General features: G+C 47.5%; 1 long non-coding RNA gene and 1 pseudogene across 1 annotated transcript; one reads left to right on the top strand and one right to left on the bottom strand.

Moving 5' to 3' along the window:
* Positions 1-266: 266 nt before the first annotated feature.
* LOC119876447 lies at positions 267-10966 on the bottom strand. Its single transcript, XR_005362368.1, has 3 exons — positions 10840-10966; positions 2699-2787; positions 267-2323 (listed from the first exon to the last, which is right to left on the bottom strand). It is a non-coding gene; the product is annotated as an uncharacterized LOC119876447 (long non-coding RNA).
* A 290-nt stretch (positions 10967-11256) lies between these two features.
* Positions 11257-11850, top strand: LOC119876446 (annotated as a pseudogene).
* The last annotated feature ends 11342 nt before the right edge of the window (positions 11851-23192 follow it).

The raw sequence follows: 23192 nt of genomic DNA on the forward strand, positions 1-23192 counted from the left end.
GCCTCATCTGCAGTAATGGGGGACCTCCTCTGACCTCTTCTCCAGCCATTTGAAAAATATGTTGTAGGGTGAGTTGGGCCATCTCTGTGAACCCTGACCTCATCCCCACCTCAGCAACCATGACTGAAGCCTCAGTGTGAACTTGGGGGACTTTCTGGTGGACCCCCAGTGCCCACCAGCCCCAGCCATTTTCTGCCAATTTGATTGTTTAAAAAAACAAACAAACAAACAAAAAACGATAAAGCAGGGAAAATTAAAGACCTGGAACCCCCACGAAGTGCTGTCTCTGTGTCTTCAAGCACTGAGGGTGCTGCTGAGGGGGTGCTACCCCAGAGGAGGGGCAGGCTGCCTCCCCCAACATAAGCCCTTGTTGGCATCTACGGGCACAAATCCAGAGATCAACTGGAAGGGCACTTTGGGGATTCCAGAATTAGAGAACTTTGCTTAGTCTCATTTGTATGCCTGGTTCAGATGGGGTATCAGCCTATCACCCCCTCCCCACCTGTTCCTACCAGCCTCTCCCCAGAGCCTTTCATCTTCAGATGCAGCCCCCAGGTTGCCCTGGGTCTTCGTGGTGTCAGAGCCCCTAGGCCACCTCTTCCAGATGTGGTGAGAGATTAGGTTGGTTTCACTTCTGGGTTTTGCTTCATTTTACTTCCTGTTTCTGGTGACTACCCCCTGCAGCTGGGGGAGGGCGGTTGGCGCTGGCAACACGCTGGACACACGCACACACATCCGTGGGGGAAAGGAACTGAAATCCCCTGGGGAGTGGGCATGGGGGCTGCAGCACTGCCCTCTTGTACTTGTCCACGGTATCTGGCTTTCGGCAGGTGCTTTCTCATCTATTACGGGGTCTATGAGGTGGATGGGGAAATGGGAAGGCTGGGCCTTGGAGCCAGGCAGGCCCCGCCCTCCACACTGCAGCTTTCTACTTCCCTCCGGATGCTGGGCTTTGAGCTCACTGACATGTGGCTCAGCAGCTGGAAGCTGGACCCCAAACCTGGCAGGGTGGAATGGAGAGGGGACCGCCAGGGTGGCTGATACCAGCACTCAGACAAGGAAAGGGGAAGGCAGGCTTCTCTGACACTGTCACATAGATCCAGGGAAGGATATTGGCCTGAAGAGAAGGGGTCGTGTGGAGACATGGCCCAGGGTAGGTGCGGAGAAGCTCAGGGGTCAGCACTGGTGGCTCCCAGCAGCACTGTCCCTCTACCACTCCTTGACCCGAGACATGACATCCTTTCTTGATGTGGCTATTTCTGGGGAGGAGTCTCTTGTGGCATTCCCCTTTCAGGCCAAGGTGCCTCCTTAAGCCTTCAGAAGCCCCAGTCTTGGCCTGCAACCTTCCCACTGGGATTTAAAGCTCTTTGGCTACTCACTGCAGGGAGCCAGGGCCTAGCTTTGTGCCCCAACACTTGCCTTCCACTCCCAGGAGCACCTGGCCTGGTGCCCGGTCCTCTGCTGGGCCTCCCTTGCCCCTACACCTCTCCTCTCCATGGGGAGGTGTGCAGCCTGTCACTCATCTAGGACTCGGACCTGATTAAATTCGTCAGTATTTACCTCCTGGCCCCATTTGCAGAGATCCCCCCAGGGGAGCCCGCAGAGGAGCTGCAGGGGGTGGCCAGAAATAGGGAGGTTACTTAGGGAGGATTTTCCATCCTGAATTGGCTGGAAACAGAACTGTTTGGGAACTAGTTTAAACATGAAAGGGAGGAAATTAAACATCAAGAAACTAATTAGATCTTGTTAACATTGCTGAATGTGTTGTGAATTGGGCGGCTGTTGGGAGTCTCTCCTGCTGGGTGCCTCAAAGGAGCTGGTGCAGAGGCGGCCCTTGGGGGGGGGGTGGCCTGGTGGATGGTGTTGGGGGCCACAGAAGCAGGAGCTCTGCCCCGTCTAGCTTTTTCCAGGGGCTGACCCCCAGAAAATCCCTTCTGATTACTCTCCTTTATCACTGCTGGGTCTCCATGGATCTGGAAACCAAAGGCGAACCTGCTGCCCTGGAAAACACACCTCAAGAGGGACACGAGGGGCCAATGCCTCAGTTCTTGATTTAAAACTTTGATTTCACTCCAGAGTATACACATCGTTCCAGATGAGACATCTCTGGTTCCCAGAGGTCCCCTATTTCTCCTCTTGGATTCCATTTTATGTGCAGTTTTAAGAACAGTAGCCAACACACCACTTCAGGCACTGTTGAGTCCTCAACACATTTTACCAATGAGAAAACCGGGACAGAGAAGTGGATTGACTCACCGAGGTCCCTCCCTGGTTAGTGCTGGAGCTGGGACGTGAAGCCGGTGCTCCGGATCCGAGCTGCGCACTAGGAAAGGAGGGACGCGCACACCAGTCTCCTACCCTGGGTTCCCATTCTCTGGACACACCTGTGGCCCCACTTCCCCCAATCCCTGCCCACCTCTCCCCTCCTTATGCCCCCAATCCTTGACTTCTCTCCACTTCTCTAAGCCCCACCTAAGGATAGGTAAGCAGAGCTCTTAACTTGGGGCTGGGCTACACACGGGCATGTCCCTGCAGGGGCTCCAGCTGCCTCCGCTGAGGTCTGCAGGCACCACTGAGGTGCGTGAGGTGGAGATGCCAGGGCGGGGGAATTTTTGGCTCTGGCACCAAGAGCAAGGGAATACCATGATGAAGGTGATGGTGGGGGTGAGGGGACAGACAGAGGGAAACAGGCACTAACCTCTGGACTGTCATTCTGGAACCCCTGGGAAATTTTCCTGAGAATTCTCACAGGAGGCAGAAACCGGACAGAGAATCCTTTCATCCGCCCTGCAGTGACAGTAGAAGCGTGACAGGTCACACGTCGTCGTGGGTGATCAGAGGCTTCCTCTCCAAGCCCCTCCCCGTTGCCATGCACTCCACCACATGGAGGAAGACCTAGGCTCAGCTGGGCCCCCACCCGGACCTGCCCACCACACTCCCCCACGCCTTGATGCCAACCCTCCCCAGGTGAATGGTTCTGGTGCTGGCAGAGCCCAGAGCAGCAGGGTGACCAGGTGACCACGGGAGGAGGGCCCCTCTGCTGAGGGTGGGGGGTGCGCTCTCCACCCACCACCTGCTTGTGTCCCTGGGGGGCCCCAGTTCCACCTTGCGCTGGCCCCACGGCCACAGCCTGGCTCGCAGATTCTTGAAGGCGTCTGCTGGGGCCCATCAGCCTCCTGCCTCAGGAGGTGTGCCAGCAGGTGGTGACAGGGCAGATGTAGCCATGGCTAGTGGAGAAAGATGCCATCCCAGGGCATCAGGTCAAATGTCACCAGGACATCCAGCAATGGGCCACATGGTCAGGGAAGCAGCAGAGGAAGGAGGCCTCCGGGGTTCAGACAGAATGGGCTACAAACCTGCTGTCCTATCCCAGCTTCGCCCAGGAAGGCCGGCAGCAGCAGGGGTGATGATGGCGTTCAGGGGGGCACCCGTGAGGGCCCCCACTGTCCTCTGCAGCTGGTGGGCCCCCAGATGGGACCCACTGGGGAAGCTTAGTAGACACCCCGCTCAGGGCCCCAAAGACAGCTGGGGGCACTGTCACCAGGAGAGCCGCCACCCACACTGCCTGGGGGGTCACACAGGCCTGGAAGGGTGAGGGGTGGGCATCTGGTTTTGCAGCTGTGGCCATCGCCAGTATCAGGCAACACCGAGCGGGAGTGAGGAAGATGCTGGCATGGATGTTGAGGACGTTGACCCTTGGGACCATGTCACAGAGGGCACCTCTGAAGGGCCAGCATTAGTCCTGGGTGGACTCAGCTGCCCCAAAGGGGAGAGCGATGGCCTGCCCTGTCTACCAGATCAAGTGGAAGACAAAAGTGTCAGAAGGGGGCTGGGAGCTCCCCGAGCGCAACTGCCCAGCACCCAGAGTGTGGTCAGGTTCCCAGCAAGCTGGCCCCACCACCAGGCCCACAGACCAGGGCGACCACAACCCTCAGGGATAGGAACTGGACAGGCTCAGCAATGGCCGGTACTCAGCACACTGATTCTGAGGCGTCACCCCAGGCTGCAGGCAACAGGGTAGAGCTGCTGGAGGTGGGCACCACCAGGGGTGAGAGCTGGTGCCCTGGTGTCCCTGTCGGGGGCTGGGGTGCAGGTGCCTCCCTGGGGGCCAGGGTGATGGTGAGCCCTGCCCCTGCCCCACCCTGCCAGGGAGCAGGACCGCTGCGGGGTGCATGTGCACCTGCGCAGGGGCTGGGCCCTGCCTGATAGAGTGGGAGGGGCCAAGGGGGAATTACCCACTGTGGGGGGCACCCATGGCCTCCACGCAGGGAGGGGCCAGACATACCCCGTCTGAGGAATGCCAGGAACCAAACTGGAGCCCCCTCTTCCTGACCATGGACAGAGGCCCCTTTCTTTGCAGAAAGTGCTCCCTTGGGGCCTGGGGGCAGGGGTGGGGGTACCCGGAAGCATGGAATCAGGATGGGATCCGAAAGAGAGCAGAGATTCCAGGGTCCCAGGTCTGCTCCTCACTACATGTGTGGCTTTGGTAAGTCACTTTACCCCCCTGAGCCTCAGTTTTCTTAAAATTTTCAGACAAAAATCTCTGCTCTACAGGATTGGTGTGAATTGTGAGATAAAAGATGTGAAAAAAGCACATTGTCCACTGCTATTTGCATGAATGGTGATTATTCCCAAGGGAAAGTTTGGGGTGTCCATCGTGGAAAGGAGCTGGGCATGCATAGATATCTATTGTCACCATGCCCCTGGAAGAGTGCCAACTAAAACACAGGTCAGGATTCACTGCAGCGAGTGACCTCGAGGGTGAGGGCTGGGAGGGAAAGGGCAGAGGAAGTCACAGCTTCCTGCCCCTCCACCCCCAGCACAGCCTTTGGGGAGCTGAGTGGCATGCCCTCAGTTCTGTGCCTGCTCCTGGGTATGAAGCAGTCCTGCCAGCCTTTCATCCCACTGCCATGTCATCCTTTCCTGCTCCAGTCTGGAGTCAGAGGCCTAGGCACGCCCACCCTCTCCTCCGATCCCCAAGCTCATGTCAGAGGTATGGGTCCTGAGATATACCCTCACCATGCCTCATCCTGTCTCCCCATGATCTCAGTATTAACTGGAAAAAAACGCCATACTGGGTCTTCCCCTTTTGTGCACATATGCCAACCCTTTGCAGAATGTGCTGGGATGGGGAAAAAAGAGAAGGCGGGAGGCGCGGAGATGAGAGAGAGAGACCTTTTCAAGGATTCCAAAATATTCAAAACCTTCCGGCTCTCTGCCGGCTAATTAAGATTTCCCTGGGGTTGGGCAGCCTGGGTGGCTCAGCGGTTTAGCGCCGCCTTCAGCCCAGGGCGTGATCCTGGAGTCCTGGGATTGAGTCCCACGTCAGGCTCCCTGCATGGAGCCTGCTTCTCCCTCCATCTCTGTCTCTGTCTCTGTCTCTCATGAATAAATAAATAAAATCTTTAGGGGATCCCTGGGTGGCGCAGCGGTTTGGCACCTGCCTTTGGCCCAGGGCGCGATCCTGGAGACCCGGGATCGAATCCCACGTCGGGTTCCCGGGGCATGGAGCCTGCTTCTCCCTCTGCCTGTGTCTCTGCCTCTCTCTCTCTCTCTCTCTCTCTATCATAAATAAATAAAAATTAAAAAAAAAAAAAGATTTCCTTGGGGTGCTGGGGGAGGAGAGGGGCCCTACAGGACAATCAAGCAGCAGTGGGTTTGATGAGCCCTGTAGGAGAGACCTGGACTGGGTGCCAGGATGTTTGGGTCTTCCACCAAGGGATGGGTGTGCAGAGGGTGGCAGAAGGGGAATGCCCCGTCCAAGCCCCACGGGCTCCCTCCTGGCCTTAGGGACTGCTCCTGTGTGACTCTCCGTGAGTCCCTCTGTTAGGGCTGTGTTTACTCTTCCAGCTGCCCAGCATCACCTCACCAGTCTGGCAGCAAAGACATCTATTTCATGCCCTGGACTTATTTTTCTCTTGGTTGAGAATGGAAGGATTCCAGGGGTCTGCTATCTATCTGAAATATCAGGTCCTCTGACCATTTGTTCTTGTTCTCTTTACTCATTTCTAATCTGAATCCTTTCCTTGGTCTGAAACTAGCTGCACCCCTGCGGTTATGTAGAGAGGTGATGCCACCAGCTGGCTCGTCCAAGAACTCCACTTTGGATCCTTTTCTTTTTTCTACTAATTTTGTTAGTTCATAGGTTTGTTCATTCAATCATTCACTAACCCCAGCGTTTCTTGAACCTGTATTATGTGCCAGGCACTGTGCTAGATGCTGGGGAGACAATCACAAATATATGGTCTTCTCATAAAGTATAATACGCTTTTTGAGATGCTTGGGATCTCTAAGGTCATCTAGTTCAACTTCTCTGTTTTTTTTTTAATATTTTATTTATTTATTCATGAGAGACACACGGAGAGAGAGGCAGAGACACAGGCTGACGGAGAAGCAGGCTCCGTGCAGGGAGCCCGATGTGGGACTCAATCCCAGGACCCCAGGATCACGCCCTGGGCTGAACAAAAGCAGGCGCTAAACTGCTGAGCCACTCAGGGATTCCCAACTTCTCTGTTTATAAGGAGGGAAAGTAAGTTGGCCAAGGCCCCCAGAGAAGTGGCGGCAGAGTCAAGATCTGACATAAAGGTCTATTGACTCCTGGAATCTGGCTCTCTCCACAACATCGCAAAATTCCATAGGCATTTCTTCCCCCTTCCCTTCAGCCTCAAGTGCCAGTACCTGCCCTTGGGAAGCTCCCAGGCTGCCAAGGGGAACAGCACCAGGATGTGGCCAGAGGGACAGTGACAACTCCTCTCTAGTTGGTTTTCATTCACAACTACTAGGCAAGAGGAGCAGCTAGAACCTTACCAGCCCGGTTTTCTCTCTCAGAGTCCTAGGACCTGTAGAGGTAGATTATGGTGTCTGCCCAACAGGAAAAGGACTTATAATGGCTGGGCCTCCCCCTCGGTCACCTGACTATCCCCCCTTCCCCTAGTCTCTGTGGGGCTCCAGCTCTGCATCCCTGCACCTGTACTCCCAAACCTCGGCAAAGAGGAACTGGGGAGGCAGGAAGGACCCTGGAGAGAAGGAGAAAGAAGCTTTGTGTTTGCACTTGTGGTGGAGACAGATCCTCCAGGTGTTCAGGGACTACAAATGGTAGGAGCAGGAGACCTGACTCTAATCCAAATGCCCCCTTCACATCAACCCAGCCAGCTGCCTCCCCGCTCCTCCACATGTCTGCTGAGACCCACTGCAGAAAATCCTGTGGTCTCGATAAGGGGTGTGGGTAGCTTCAGTGCTCATGCGCAAGTTCCAAATCAATCTCTCTCTTTCTCTCAATTTTATATTTTGGAATAGTTTAGACTTACAAAACATTACAAAGGCAGTGATTGTCACCCATCTCTTTCATTGTCCACATTAAAATAAAACTGGCAGTTGGGGCACCTGGGTGGCTCAGTTGGTGAAGCTTCTGTCTGACTTTGGCTCAGGTCATGCTTTTGGGGTCCTGGGATAGAGCCCTGCATTGGGCTCCCTGCTCCTCCCTCTCCTGCCCCTCTCTCCCGCTCCTGTTTTCTCTTTCTCTGTCATATAAATAAAATCTTTTAAAAAGAATAAAGCTGGTCGAGCATTAAAAATAAAAATCTTGGGGATCTGTGGGTGGCTCAGCAGTTTAGCACCTGCCTTCGGCCCAGGGCCTGATCCCGGAGTCCCGGAATCGAGTCCCATGTCGGGCTTCTTGCATGGAGCCTGCTTCTCCCTCTGCCTATGTCTCTGCCTCTCTCTCTGTGTCTCTCATGAATAAATAAATAAAATCTTTAAAAATTAAAAAAAAAATAAAAACAGAGATAAATGTGACAATGTACAATCCTGGTACATTGAAAATGACAAACTGCTACTGTAAGAAATTAAAGGCCTGAATCGGGGTGCCTGCCTGGCTCAGTCAGTAGAGCATTTGATTCTCGATCTCCAGGTTGTGAGTTCAAGCCCCACTCTGGGTGTAGAGACTGCTTACGTACGGAAATTAAGTAAATAAAGAATCAAAAAAGACCGAAATAAATGAAGAGGTATACTGAGTTCATGCACCGAGGGACTCAACAAGATGTCAGTTCTCATTATTATTGGTCTGTAGATTCCAATCCTTTTTTTTAAAGGTTTTATTTTATTTATTTTTAAAAATATTTTATTTATTTACTCATAGACAGAGAGAAAGAGAGGCAGAGACACAGGCAGAAGGAGAAACAGGCTCCATGCAGGGAGCCTGATGTGGGACTCGATCCTGGGTTTCCAGGATCACACCCCAGGCTGCAGACGGCGCCAAACTGCTGCGCCACCAGGGCTGCCCTGTAGATTTCAATCCTAATCAAAACTGTAGCAGGCGTTTTAGAAATAGAAATTGACAAGCAGATTCTGGAATTCATATGGAAACAAACAGCCAAACAATTTCATAGACTCGCCAAAACAATTCTGCAAGAAGGTAAAGTTAGTGTGCTCAAACTACCTGATTTCAAGACTTACTATAAAAAGCAAGTAGTCAAGACAGTATGGTATTGGCAAAAAGGCAGACATATATTAATGCAGCAGAATTGAGAGTCCTGAAATAGACCCACACATCTAGTCAGTTGTTTTGTTTTTAAAGATTTTATGTATTTGAAAGACAGAAAGGGCATGAGGGGAGTGCACAGAAGGAGACAGAAGAGGGACAAGCATACTCCCCGCTGAGCAGGGAGCCCGATGTAGGATTCAATCCCAGGATCCTGAGATCATGACCTGAGCCAAAGTCAGACACCCAATTGACTGAGCCATCCAGGCACTCTTACAAGTCAGATTTTTATTTTTATTTTTTTTACAAAAGTGCAAAGAAAATTCATTGAAGAATGCATAGCCTTTTTTTAAAAAAAGATGTTATTTATTCATGAGGGTGCTCGCTTCAGCAGCACATATATTTATTCATGAGAGACACAGAGAAACAGACATAGGCAGAGGGAGAATCAGGCTCCCCATGGAGAGCCCAATGATGGACTTGATCCCAGGACCCTGGGATCACAACCTGAGCCAAAGGCAGACGCTCAACCACTGAGCCACTAAAGTGCCCCTGCATAGTCTTTTCAACAAATGGTTCAATAACAGTAGAATAGGGGATCCCTGGATGGCTCAGCGGTTTGGTGCCTGCCTTTGGCCCAGGGCATGATCCTGGAGACCCAGGATCGAATCCCTGCGTGGAGCCTGCTTCTCCCTCTGCCTGTGTCTCTGCCTGTGTGTGTGTGTGTGTGTGTGTGTGAGATGAATAAATAAAATCTTTAAAAAAAAACAGTAGAATATCCACATTTAAAAAAGAGTGTGTACAAGAGACTTTCAATCCTTACCTCACACTATGCACAAAAATGAACTCAGAATAGATAATAGATCTAAATATAAAAGCTAAAAATCCAAAACTTCTAGAAAAAAACAAAGGAGAAAATGTGTGGCCTTGAGCTAAGTAAGCAGAGATTTTCTTACACACATCAAAAACATAATGTATAAGAGTAAAAATTGATAAATTGGACTTCACCAAAATTAAGAACTTCTGCTCTTTGAGAAACAGTGTGAAGAGAATGGAAAGCCAAGCCACAGACCGAGAGAAAATATTTGCAAACCAGGGATCTGATAAAGGATGTTACTAGAACATCTAAAGAGCTCTCAAAATTCAGTAATAACACAACTTTATTTTTTAAACGGACAAAAGATTTAAGCAGATCCGTCACCAAAGAAGATATGGAGATACCAAATAAGCACATGAGAAGATGCTCTACGTCATTAGCCATTAGAGAAGAGCAAATTCAAACCACAACAAGCTAATACAACATTTCTATTAGAACACCTAAGACAGGGATTCCTGGGTGGCTCAGCAGTTGAGCATCTGCCTTTGGCTCAGGGTGTGACCCAGGAGTCTGGGGATGGAGTCCCACATGGGGCTCCCTGCATGGAGCCTGCTTCTCCTTCTGCCTGTGTCTCTGCCTCTCTCTCTCTATTTCTCATGAATAAATAAATAAAATCTTAAAAAAAAAGAACACCTAAGATGAAGAACTGATGACACCAGGTGCTAGACAGGAAATGCGGTAGCATAACTTACATGCACTGCTGGTGATAAAATAAGATGATATAATCACTTTGTGAAATGATTCGGTGGTTTCTTAAAAAAAAGCAACCATACACTTCATAAGTCCTAGCCATTCTAGTCCTAGGTATTTATCAAGAGAAATTAAATATACCTTCACATAAAGACTTGTAGACCAATGTGCACAGCCTCTCTATTTGACGTAGCTTAACGTGCTCAATAAGTCAAATGGATAACCTACTTATCCATCACGTGAATGGATAAATAACGGTGAATCCATACAATGGAATGCCACTCAACACTGAAACAGGGTATGTTACTGCTGCGCACACCAACAAGCATGGAGGAAAGAGTCCTGATGGCTGCCAAGCCAAGGCTGCCATCCCTCCCTGTTCACCTCATGGAAGCATCCATTCCTCTTCCCTACCTGTTGAGCACTGCTGGTCTGTCCACACTGCAGCCAAGTCCTTCCGGACGCAGCCTCCGGCCCTTGCTGGGTGCTAACTGCATTTGCTCTGGCCCAGGTTTACTCTATAATGTTTCCACGGGCTGCCCAGGCTGCAGCTCTAAGTGCCTGGAGGCCACAAACACGAGTAAGTTTCCATTTCAGATGTCGGGTGTTCAGCTTCCTGAGAAGAGGGGAGGGGCAGATGGCTTCCTGTCCATGGGGTTAAGCAGAGGCTCTTCCTGGGTCACTCTCCTAAAACGAGTGTTTAAGTCTTCAGCAATTGACACTGCTAGTTAAGTCCTCAGTGGGACACCCTGCTATATTCTACACTAACGTTGGGGTCTGTACCACAACTTACAGTCTGCAGTCCGGCTCAGGTGAGGCTTCAGTGATGCTCAGCAATCCTTTTGCATGTCCTCAGCTAGCTTCATATTTCACATCTTCATCTAAAAGGCACTTCTCAGGCATCTGGTAAGTGGCAGGCACCGTGCAGGCATGGGGTACACAAAGATGACTCAGACACAGTTCCTGCCCTCAAAGAGCTCACTCTCAGTAAGGGCAGTGGAAACATAATCCTTGTAAACTGAGCATGAAAGGTGTTAGACTAAAGATATTTATTTATTTATTTATTTATTTATTATTTAATTTTTATTTATTTATTTATGATAGTCACACAGAGAGAGAGGCAGAGACATAGGCAGAGGGAGAAGCAGGCTCCATGCACCGGAAGCCCGATGTGGGATTCGATCCCGGGTCTCCAGGATCGTGCCCTGAGCCAAAGGCAGGCACCAAACCGCTGCGCCACCCAGGGATCCCTATTTATTTATATTTTTTAATTGGAGTTCAATTTGCCAACATAGACTAAAGATTTAAGAGAGTTCAGCAGGGGTATGAAGGATGGAGTTTCATTTTACCTGCTATGGTCAAAGAGATCATTTCTGAACTGAGCCTTCAAAAATCAGTGGATGGCTTCCTTTCCAACTAGGGCCCAGCAGAATGGCTCCCGCAAAGAAGGCTGGCGAGAAGAAGGGCCGTTCTGCCATCAGCGAGGTAGTGACCAGAGAATACACATCAACATTCACAAACGTATCCATGGAGTGGGTTTCAAGGAGCATGCCCCTTGGGCACTCAAAGAGATCCGGAAACTTGCCATGAAGGAGATGGGAACTCCAGATGTGCACATTACCACCAGGCTGAACAAAGCTGTCTGGGCCAAAGGAATAAGGAATGTTTCATACTGTATCCGTGTGCAGTTGTCCATAAAATATAACGAGGATGAAGATTCACCAAACAAGCTCTACACGCTGTTACCTACGTACCTGTCACTACTTTCAAAAGTCTACAGACTGTTAATGTGGATGAGAACTAATCGCTGATTGTCAAATAAAGGTATAAAACTGAAAAAAAAAAATCAGTGGATGTTTGTCCAAAGAGAGAGCATTTCAGGCTTTGGGAACAATATGATCAAAGACATGGAGCCATGAGACCACACATAACATCTGGGGAAGTAAATGCAAGCGTTTCTGTGTGGCTGGCACAGTAGTGTGTGTGCCAAGGGAAGGACCAGGAGAGATGGGGGAGAGGCAAAACTGAGGTCACAGAGGACCCCAGCACAGGCAAAGAAGCTTGGATTTTATCCTTCAGAATGAGAAGTCACTAGGGGTGCCTGGGTGACTCAGACCGTTAAGTGTCAGACTTAATCTCGGCTCAGGTCTTGATCTCAGGGTTCTGAGTTCAAGCCCCATGTCAGGCCCCTTCCTGGACGTGGAGCCTACTTAATTAAAAAAAAAAATGGAGAAACTACTAAAAGCTTTTCATCTAAGCAGTGACAGAATCAGATTTGTTTTTTAGAATTATCTATTTGTTGACAATACAAAGAACCATTCAAGGGGGCTGAGAGGGGCAGAAGAAATATAAATTAAAGGGTTTTGTAAACAGGGGGTGGGATAGGCAGAAAGCAGAGGAGAGAAGGAATTTATTGATTTATTATTTGATTATTGATTTATTATTGATTTATTGATTTCTGATTTTATTTGGAAAACAGAGTCCATGACTGGGATGTAAAATGATTGAGGAGAGGGAGGAATTAATGGCCACCAGTTTACAGGCTGGAGGAATTAAATGCATGGAAGTTGCATGAACCAATGGCTGGGATGGTACCATGTCCAAAATTACAAATACCAGAGAAGAGCAGGTTGAAAATCTGTGAGCCATATAGGTGTAGTGATCCAACATGAAGTTGACCACAGGGTCTGGAAAGAGGCCTGGTCTTGAAGGTCTGGATTTAGGGTTCTTCAATGGGAGCTGGCAAAGGGTGAGCCCTGGGAAGAGAAGCCCAGTAGCTCTGCAAGACCCGTGGGTTGTTTTCACAGAATCCACACTGCTCCGGCTTTCTAAAGAACCTCATTTTGTTGTAGTATCCCACCCCCCACATTGTCCAGATGACTTGGAGGAAGCTAACTTCACCCCAGATCAAGGCCAATCACAATACAACCATCCTTCTGGACAGCAATTGGCTCAAAAGCTAAGGCTTAAGCTACGCTAATCAATACCTGACATCACTTGGTAATTGTCATTAGCCCACAGGTTGGTCCAATCAGACTGAAGTGAGAGAAGAATTTTGATTCTAGGAAGGGCAGAGATTTCTTCTTCCTATTGGACCTAAATGCAGAAACATGTGCCCCAGTGGGTGTTGGCAGTCTTCTGAAGGCAGCAAAGGAGGCCAGCCCAAGGAAAACCATCCTGAGCAGGCAGGCAGGGTAGAAAAGCAGAGCATGCACTATCCGTGGACTTCTAGTTATAGGAGAGAAGACATTTATTATTGTTGGAGCCATTGTCAGTAGGTTTACTGTTACTTATGAGAAGCATCCTCACTCAAGGGGATACAAGATTGGTGAATAGTATTTTTTAGGGCAGAAGGAAGCAGAAATATTTACTGAGTGTATTGCTTGCTGTTGTAAGAGAGAGAGGCTGCTCGGGCATAATCCTCTGAGCAGAACAGACTGTAAAGCCACCTAGAGTTTGGGGGGAAGCTGGAGTTCAGGATGGGCAGGTTTTCAGAGGCATGAGCAGGTGGACATCCTCCACAGACAGTGACCACTCTGGTGAGCCTGTGGTTGGCACTCTGAGGCTAGCGTACTTAAGGAAGACCATCTGACTCTGAGAAGCAAGAGGCTAACGCTGCATGGCATTCACTCAGACAGGCTGTTGGATTGATTCAGCAGGTTTAAAATATGTTCCGATGGCTACTTGTTACCATGGCTGCAGAATCATCAAATCGGCCTTGTTATCACTCATCTTCAGATCATCCCCCAAGATGGTCATTGATTTAAAAAATCTGCCCCGCCCCGGCCCCTACCAAGGACTTGAGTTCCTAAAACAGTTCTTTTCTGCCATTATCTTTGTATTCGGGAATAAGAATTGTTGGGAGGCTGCCTTGCTGTGTTGATTTGAATCAACCGTAGGACCCAATGGTTCAGGCCGTGTGTTTTTCTGGCAATCAATTCCCACAGAACTTTATTTTTTTAAATATATTTTTTAAAGATTTATTTATTTATTCATGAGAGACACAGAGAGAGAGAGAGGCAGAGACACAGGCAGAGGGAGAAGCAGGCTCCATGCAGGAAGCCTGACATGGGATCCGATCCCGAGTCTTCAGGATCATGCCCTGGACGGAAGGCAGGCATTAAACCGCTAAGCCACCCAGGGATTCCCCCCCTCCCCCACAGAACTTTAGTGGTTGCCGCTCCTTTGTACTTTTTTTTTTTTTAATTTTTTAATTTATTTATGATAGTCACAGAGAGAGAGAGAGAGGCAGAGACACAGGCAGAGGGAGAAGCAGGCTCCATGCACCGGGAGCCCGATGTGGGATTCGATCCCGGGTCTCCAGGATCGCGCCCTGGGCCAAAGGCAGGCGCCAAACCGCTGCGCCACCCAGGGATCCCTCCTTTGTACTTTTTAAGGGCACAATTGTTGTATGTTTTTCTTTTTTTCTTTTTATTTTTTTAGAGATTTATTTATTTATTTACTCATGGTAGACATAGAGAGAGGGAGAGAGGCAGACACAGGCAGAGGGAGAAGCAGGCTCCATGCTGGGAGCCCAACGTGGGACTCGATCCCAGGACTCCAGGATTGCGCCCTGGGCCAAAGGCAGGTGCTAAACCACTGAGCCACCCAGGGATCCCGTTTTTCTTTTTTTTAATACAGATTTTGTTTTTAAGTAATCACTACACCCAGTGTGGGGCTTGAGCTCACGACCCCGAGATCAAGAGTTGTGCGTTCTTCTGATAAAGCTGATTGGATTCCTCATATGTTCCTATTTTTTTTACTGTTGTATAGTCTTTTTTTAAGATTTTATTTATTTATTCATGAGACACACACACACAGATTGAGAGAGAGAGGCAGAGACATAGGCAGAGGGAGAAGCAATCTCCACAAGAAGCCCAATGTGGGACTTGATCCCAGACCCCGGGTCATGCCCTGAGCCAAAGGCAGATGCTCAACTGCTGAGCTACCTAGGCATCCCACTGTTACAGTCTTTCTTTTTTTTCACTTTTAGTATTTTTTCTTTTGACATTATTTCAGACTTAGAAATACCACAGAGAATCTCTGTATCCCCTTTACCCAGATTTCCCAAATGTTAACATTGTTTTCACATTTGCTTTGTCCTTTTCTCTCTGTATATAAGCACATATTTTTTTCCCTGAAGGCTGAAAGTTGCAGACATGATGTTCTTCTTTAAAAGATTTATTTATGGGCCACCCTGGTAGCTCAGTGGTTTAGTGCTGCCTTCAGCCCAGAGCCTAATCCTGGAGACCCAGATTGAGTCCCATGTCAGGCTCCCTGCATGGAATCTGCTTCTCCCTCTGCCTGTGTCTCTGCCTCTCTCTCTCTCTGTGTGTCTCTCATGAATAAATGAAATCTTTAAAAACAAAATAAAAAAATAAAAGATTTACTTATTTGAGAGAGTGAGCACACAGAAGGAGAGGGAGAAACAGACTCCCCGCTGAGCAGAGACCCCCCCCACCCCCCACCTCCCCAGACTTGGTACTCTATCCCAGGACCCTGAGATCATGACCTGAGCTGAAGGCAGATATTACACTGACTGAACCACCCAGGTACCCTGCATGATGTTCTTTTACTTCTAAATTATTCAGTGTGTTTCTTAAAACCAAGACTATTCTTTGGAAAAAAAATTTTTTTTAAAGATTTTATTTATTTATTCATGAGAGACACACACACACAGACAGAGAGAGAGAGAGAGAGAGAGAGGCAGAGACAAAGGCAAAGGGAGAAGCAGGCTCCATGCAGGGAGCCCGATGTGGGACTCGATTCCGGGACTCCAGGATCACGCCCTGGGCGTAAGGCAGGCACTAAACCATTGAGCCACCCAGGGATCTCCAAAAAGAATATTCTTACATAACCACAGTACAATGATCAAAATCAGTAAATTAACACGCTACAATAATATTATCTAATCTAGAAACCTCATTCAGATGTTGCCAAATGTCCCTTGTAGTGTCTTTTGTAGCAAAAGAAATCTCAGATGTGTGACATTCAGTTGGCATCTCTTCAGTCTCCTTGGGGATGAACAGTTTCTCTAGTTTTGTCTTTCATGATATTTTTATTTTTTTAATTTTTTCTTTTTTATGACATTTTAAAATGTTACATATCTTTAAAGAGTAGACATTAGTTGCTTAAAAAAAAAAGATTGATTTATTTTGGAGGGGGTAGGGGCAGAAAGAGAGGGAAAAAGAGAATCCAAAGCAGACTCACCACTGAACTTGGAGTCCAGAGTGGGGCTCAATCTCACGACCCTGAGAGATCATGACCTGAGCTGAAACCAAGAGTCAGCAGTTTAAACGACTGTGCCACCCAGTGGCACCCTAAAGATCAGCTATTTTGTTTTTGTTTTTGTTTTTTTTTAGATCAGCTATTTTGTATAACATTCCTCAACTTGGGTTTGTCTACTATTTCCTTATGATTAGACTTGGTTTGTATCGCGAAGCTCAGGTGTCTCGGGTCTGGGCCGCGCCAGGCAAGGAGAAAAATTAAAGATGTGGGGTTTTTCCAGAAAAAAAAAAAAAAAAAAAGACTTGGGTTATAATATTTTTGGCACCATGTTCACTTAAGAGTAATATATCACTTGGCGCATGACATCTATTACTGGTAACGTTAACTTCCATCATTAAGGTGGCATCTGTGAGGTTTCTTTACTGTACCATTCTCCCTTTTGCAACTAAATATCTTGTGAGGAGCTGCTCTGAGACTATGTAAGCATCCTGTTACTCCTCTAACCTTGACCCAATATCCTTTTTTTTTTTTTTTTTTTTAGGATCTATTTATTCATGAGAGACACATAGAAAGAGAGGCAGAGACATGGACAGAGGGAGAAGCAGGCTCCCTCTGGGGAGCCCAATGCGGGACTCGATCCCAGGACCCCAGGATCATGACCTGAGCTGAAGGCAGACACTCAACCACTGAGCCACCCAGGTGTCCACTGACCCACTATCTTTAGCATCCATTGATGATTCTTGTCTGAATCAATCATTACTGTAATAGTTGCCAAATGGTGATTTTGATGCTGTGGTGTTAAAGCCATAGCTTTTTTTCCTGACAGGTGTTATTTCTCTAGGACATTTAGTCCTGCGAGAATTTGTTGCCTGGCAGGAACACATACCTGAATTTTGTCCACCCCCTTGCTCTTCTCCTCACAGCTCTGATGAGAAACTGCATTTAAGAACTGTTATATTTTACATATCGCCTCTGAGCCTACTCATTATAACCCTATGAGAAGTCATGATTTGGCGGGGGAGTGTTGCACTGAGAAGTGTTTTTGAGCAGCCAAGATGGTAGGGGCTCCCTACCTCTTCCGCTCTCCCAGAAATCCATGCTCAACGGTCAAGAGCCGTGGCCAATCAGTGCATTAGCTGTATCACAAAAATCTAGCATGGCAAAGAATGCAGTATGGCCTAAATTTTGACAAGAAAAGGATTACTCTTCCTCGACCTGGCCTCAAGTCGTTTTAGACTACAGAAATAAAGAGCTTTCTCTAGCAGGATTACATAACTGCACTTTCCCCCTAAGTCTTTTCAGCAGAGAAACCCAGAACAGCATATTGACCTCTTTTGGGATTATGCTTGTCCTAAGGCTCTAAACAACAATCAGCACACTTTAGTAACCTCCCATCTTGCTAATGGGACCTCCAGAGCTGGATTCTGTCTCCTGGTTTTGCGTGATGAGTGTGGACTTCTCAGTTGCAAGTGGCTCACCCACTCTGCCTGCCCCACAGTCCCACCAAGGTCTGTGATCACTTCTTGTCCAGTGGTGCACAGAGGCAAAGCTCACTGAGGCTACCTAAAGCAACAGGGGCAGACTGGGACTGGGCAGTAGGCTAGGCTACACCAGGAAAGTTCCAGGCTACGAGGACACAGCACAGAGCAGAGGCAGGCCTCCCACAGGACAGAACAGGGGCTGTACATGCCACCTTTCTAAAAAAATTATTTGAGAGCTCGGCTCACACATATGCATATGAGTGTGGGGAGGGGCAGAAGCCTCCCCACTGAGCAGGGGGTCGATGTGGGGCTTGATCCCAGGACCCCAGGATCATGACCAGAGTTGAAGGCAGATGTTTCACCAACTGCACCACCCAGGTACCCCCATGCCACTACTTTTAGAACAGCTGTTCTATTCTTCTCTTTCTTGATGGATTTCCCTCATAAGGTGACAAAAATTACAAAGCTCCTTTTAGAAGTAATATAAGAATTCTTCATAGGAAATCCCTTTGGAAAAATTATTCAATAAGTGCTTGAGGCAGAAGGTGACACCCCAAAGGGAGACCTTGGGAGGCTTGCTGTGTCTTTTCTCTGTCCTGTCACAAGTCCCACTACTGTAGGGGTGTATAGGGCCCAAGCAGCAAGACTCAGTTCTGGCACTTTCCAAGTTTGGGCTAATCTACACAGATTTGGAGAAGGTATCTTGGAGGCAGGTGTGGGACACACAGCAGTACACCTAGACAGGAACATGAATTTTATATACCAATGCCACCAAAACACTGCTCTGAGACTATGTAAGCATCCTGTTACTCCTCTAACCTTGACCCAATATCCTTTTTTTTTTAGGATCTATTTATTCATGAGAGACACATAGGAGAGTGTGCTGACATAGGACACATAGGACACATCCTCTCCATAGGAGAGGATGCTGACAGGTTCTGAGTTTTATATCTTCCCCCAGCTGTTGCCACTTGAGAGTTGGTAGTAGATGGCCTAGGAGGTGCAGTCACTGAGATCCATATCCCAATTTTTTTTAAAGATTTTATTTATTTATTCATAGAGACAGAGAGAGAGGCAGAGACACAGGCAGAGGGAGAAGCAGGCATCATACAGAGAGCCCGATGTGGGACTTGATCCCGGGTCTCCAGGATCATGCCCTGGGCTGCAGGCGGTGCTAAACCGCTGCACCACCGGGGCTGCCCCATATCCCAATTTTTTACTATGTGATAAACAGGAATGAAAAATGACCTTGGACTAACCTCTCCCACTTTAGAGATTTTTTTCAGTCTGCAATATAACAAAGTGACACTTTTTTTTTTTCTTTAAAGATTTTATTTATCCATTTAGAGAGGGCTAGCATGAGTGGAAGGGAAGGACAGAGGGAGAAGGAGAATCCCAAGCAGATGCCCCCATGAATGAAGAACCCAATGCGGGGCTTGATCCCATGACTGGAGACCATGACTTGAGCCGAAATCAAGACACAGAGGTTTAATTGACTGAACCATCCAGGCACCCTATAAATTCTATTTTGTATCTACAAAATATTAGAAATACTTGTCATACCTTTAGTATTCGAAGAACCTTTTTTTTTTAATTTATTTTTTGGGATCCCTGGGTGGCGCAGCGGTTTGGCGCCTGCCTTTGGCCCAGGGCGTGATCCTGGAGACCTGGGATCGAATCCCACATCGGGCTTCCAGTGCATGGAGCCTGCTTCTTCCTCTGCCTGTGTCTCTGCCTCTCTCTCTCTCTGTGACTATCATTAAAAAAAAAAAAAAAATTTAAAATTTATTTTTTAAAGATTTATTTATTTATTCATTATAGACATAGAGAGAGAGAGAAAGAGGCAGAGACACAGGAAGAGGGAGAAGCAGGCTCCATGCCGGGAGCCCGACGTGGGACCCGATCCCGGGACTCCAGGATCGCGCCCTGGGCCAAAGGCAGGTGCTAAACCGCTGAGCTATCCAGGGATCCCCACCTTTTTTTTTTTAAAAGATGTTTTTAATTTATTCATGAAAGACACACAGAGAGAGAGAGAGACAGAGACACAGGCAGAGGGAGAACCAGGCTCCCCACAGGGAGCCCAAGGGACTGATCCCGGGTCCCCAGGATCATGCCCCAGGCCCAAGGCAGTGCTAAACTGCTGAGCCACCCAGGCTGACTATTGAAGAACCTTTTATGTTGATTGTATCACCCACACAACTCTCTCTTAAAGATAAGGAAAGTGAGGGGGCACCTGGCCAGCTCAGTGGTGGGGGGAGGGGAACATGTGACTCCTGATCTCAGGGATGTTTGAGCCCCACATTAAGTGTAGGGGTTTACTTAATAGTAAAATCTAAAACAAACAAAAAAAGATAAGGAAACTGAGGCCAGAATTTGACCCGAGTTCACCCAAGTAAGTCAACAGTGATTTTGTGGTTTGAACACAGATAGCATGTGCTCTTCTCCACACCATTTTATAAATCCAAGAGATTTGGCTACAAAATTATTAGGACTATTTAGAGTTAGAAAGGTGGCTGGTTATATAAAACTCAGTAACTTTTAAAAATTTTTAAGGGGATCCCTGGGTGGCTCAGCGGTTTGGCGCCGGCCTTTGGCCCAGGGCGCGATCCTGGAGTCCCGAGATTGAGTCCCACATCGGGCTCCCGGCATGGAGCCTGTTTCTCCCTCCTCCTGTGTCTCTGCCTCTCTCTGTCTCTATCAAATAAATAAATCTTTAAAAAAAAATTTTTTTTAAGAAGATTTTATTATTATTTTTTTTAAATTTTTTTTTAATTTTTATTTATTTATGATAGTTACAGAGAGAGAGAGAGGCAGAGACACAGGCAGAGGGAGAAGCAGGCTCCATGTACCGGGAGCCCGATGTGGGACTCGATCCCAGGTCTCCAGGATCGTGCCCTGGGCCAAAGGCAGGCGCCAAACCGCTGCGCCACCCAGGGATCCCAAGATTTTATTATTTATTCATGAAAGACACACAGAGACATAGAGAGAGAAGCAGGCTCTATGCAGGGAGCCTGATGCGGGACTCAATCCCTGGACTCCAGGATCACAGCATGAGCCAAAGGCAGACATTCAACCACTGAGCCACCCAGGCATCCCAGTAACTTTCTTTCATAACAACAATTCGTTTATTTATTTATTTATTGAAGATTTATTTATTTCTTCATGATGAGAGACACAGACCCAGAGGGAGAGAGGAGGAGACATAGGCAGAGGGAGAAACCGACTCCCCACAAGGAGCCTGATGCGGGAGTAGATCCCAAATCCCAGGATCATGCCCCAAGCCCAAGGCAGGCACCCAACAGCTGAGCCACCCAGGCGTCCCAACAATTTGTTTAAATACAATTTAAATGTCTTTTCAAAATGGCACTTAGAAACTTAAAAGTACCTATGAATATACTTACAAAGTAAGAAACAAAAGCCCAGATGCAAAACAATAAAAGATTTACTGGAGGCCTAGTACAAGAGTCCAATGAGATGTCACACAGCATTCCTGAGCGGGACAGTCATCACAGTGAACTTATCAGTTCCCACAAGTTTAAAAATAAAAAATTAAAAAAATTAAAAAAATAAAAAAATACTTGGGCAGGCTAGGTGGCTCAGGGTTTAGCGCCACCTTCAGCCCAGGGTGTGATCCTGGAGACCCAGGATTGAGTCCCCTGTTGTGCTCCCTAAACGGAGCCTGCTTCTCCCTCTGCCTGTGTCTCTGCCTCTCTCTCTCTCTTTCTCTGTGTCTCTCATGAATTAATAAAATCTAAAAAAAAAAAAAAAAAAAAAAAAAAAAAAAACAGTTTAAAAAAATAAAATACTTCATCAAAATTTTATTTTTTATCAAAATTTAAAAAATGTTTCTTTCAAAGGATACTAGGAAGAAAGTGAAAAGACAACCCATAGAACACAAGAAAAGGCTTACAAATCACGTATCTTAAGTACTTGTGTTCAGAATAAATAACAAACCCTTACAACTCAACAATAAAAAGAAAATAACCCAAATTTTAAAAGGGCAAAGGATTTGGGAAGCCTGGGTGGCTCAGCAGTTAGGCATCTGCCTTCAGGTCAGGTCATGATCCCAGATCTGGGGATTGAGTCCCACATCGGTCTCTCTGAAGGGAGCCTGCTTCTCCCTCTGCCTGCCTATGTCTCTGCCTCTCTCTGTGTCTCTCATGAATAAACAATAAAATCCTTTTTTTTTTTTTTTTTAATAAAAAGGGCAAAGAATTTGAGTAGGAATTTTTCCAAAGGAAAGACAGAAATGGTGAATATCAGAGCACCTGGGTGACTTAGTTAGGAGTCTGATTCTTGATTTTGGCTCAGGTCATGATCTCAGGGTCCTGGGATTGAGCCCTGTGTTGCCCCAAGTTGGGCTCTGCATTCAGCATGGAGTCTGCTTGAGATTCTTTCTCCCTCTCCCTCTCCCTCTGCCCCTCCTCCCCACTCTCTCTCTCTCTCATAAGTAAAACTTTTTTTTTTTTTTAAGAAATAGTGACTACCTATAAACAAATGAATGGATAAGTGAATTGTGGTCTATCCATAGAATGGAATATTATTTGGCTGTAACAAGGAATGAAGCACTGACACACAGTACAACATGCATGAACCTTGAAAACACCATGCTAAATGAAAGAAGTCAGACACAAAAGATCACATATTCTATGGTTCCATTTATGTGAAATGTCCATAATGGGCAAATCCATAAAGTTAGAAAGTAATTTAGTGGTTGCTGGTAGCAGGGGAAAATGGGAAATGTTTGATAATGGGTGTAGGGTTTCTTTTGGGGTGACAAAAATGATCTAGAATTAGATAATGCTGATGCCTGCACAACTGTGAATGGAACACTTCAAGTACCCTTTTATTTTTACTTATTTTTTTAAGTAGGCTCCACGTCCAACTTGGGCTGTGACTAATACTGAGATCAAGAGTTGCCTACTTCGGGGATCCCTGGGTGGCTCAGGGGTTTAGCGCCTGCCTTTGGCCCAGGGTGTGATCCTGGAGTCCCGGGATCAAGTCCTGGGGTCGAGTTCCACTTCAGGCTTCCTGCATGGAGATTGCTTCTCCTTCTGCCTGTGTCTTTGCCTCTCTCTCTGTGTCTCTCATGAATAAATAAATTAAAATTAAAAAGAAAGAGTTGCCAGCTTTAACAATAGCCAGCCAGGTGCCCCAGTACTCTTTTATAAAAAGTAATATAGTTTATAAATATCATTTAAAAAAAAGGAAAAAATAATGTAATTTTAAAAAAAGACCTTATTCATTTATCTGGCAGAGAGAGAGAGCACAAGTGAGGGGAGGAGCAGAGGGAGAGGAGGAGTTGAAGGCAGCTGAAGGCAGACACCTAATGATTGATTGAGACACCCAGGCGCCCCTCCTTTTCTTTTTTTGAAGTAAGCTTCATGCCCAGTATGGAGGCCAGCCTGGGGATTTAAGCCATGACCCCGGAGATCAA

The sequence above is a fragment of the Canis lupus genome, chromosome 7, assembly GCF_011100685.1.
Source record: "Canis lupus familiaris isolate Mischka breed German Shepherd chromosome 7, alternate assembly UU_Cfam_GSD_1.0, whole genome shotgun sequence".
Lineage (NCBI taxonomy): Eukaryota > Metazoa > Chordata > Mammalia > Carnivora > Canidae > Canis > Canis lupus.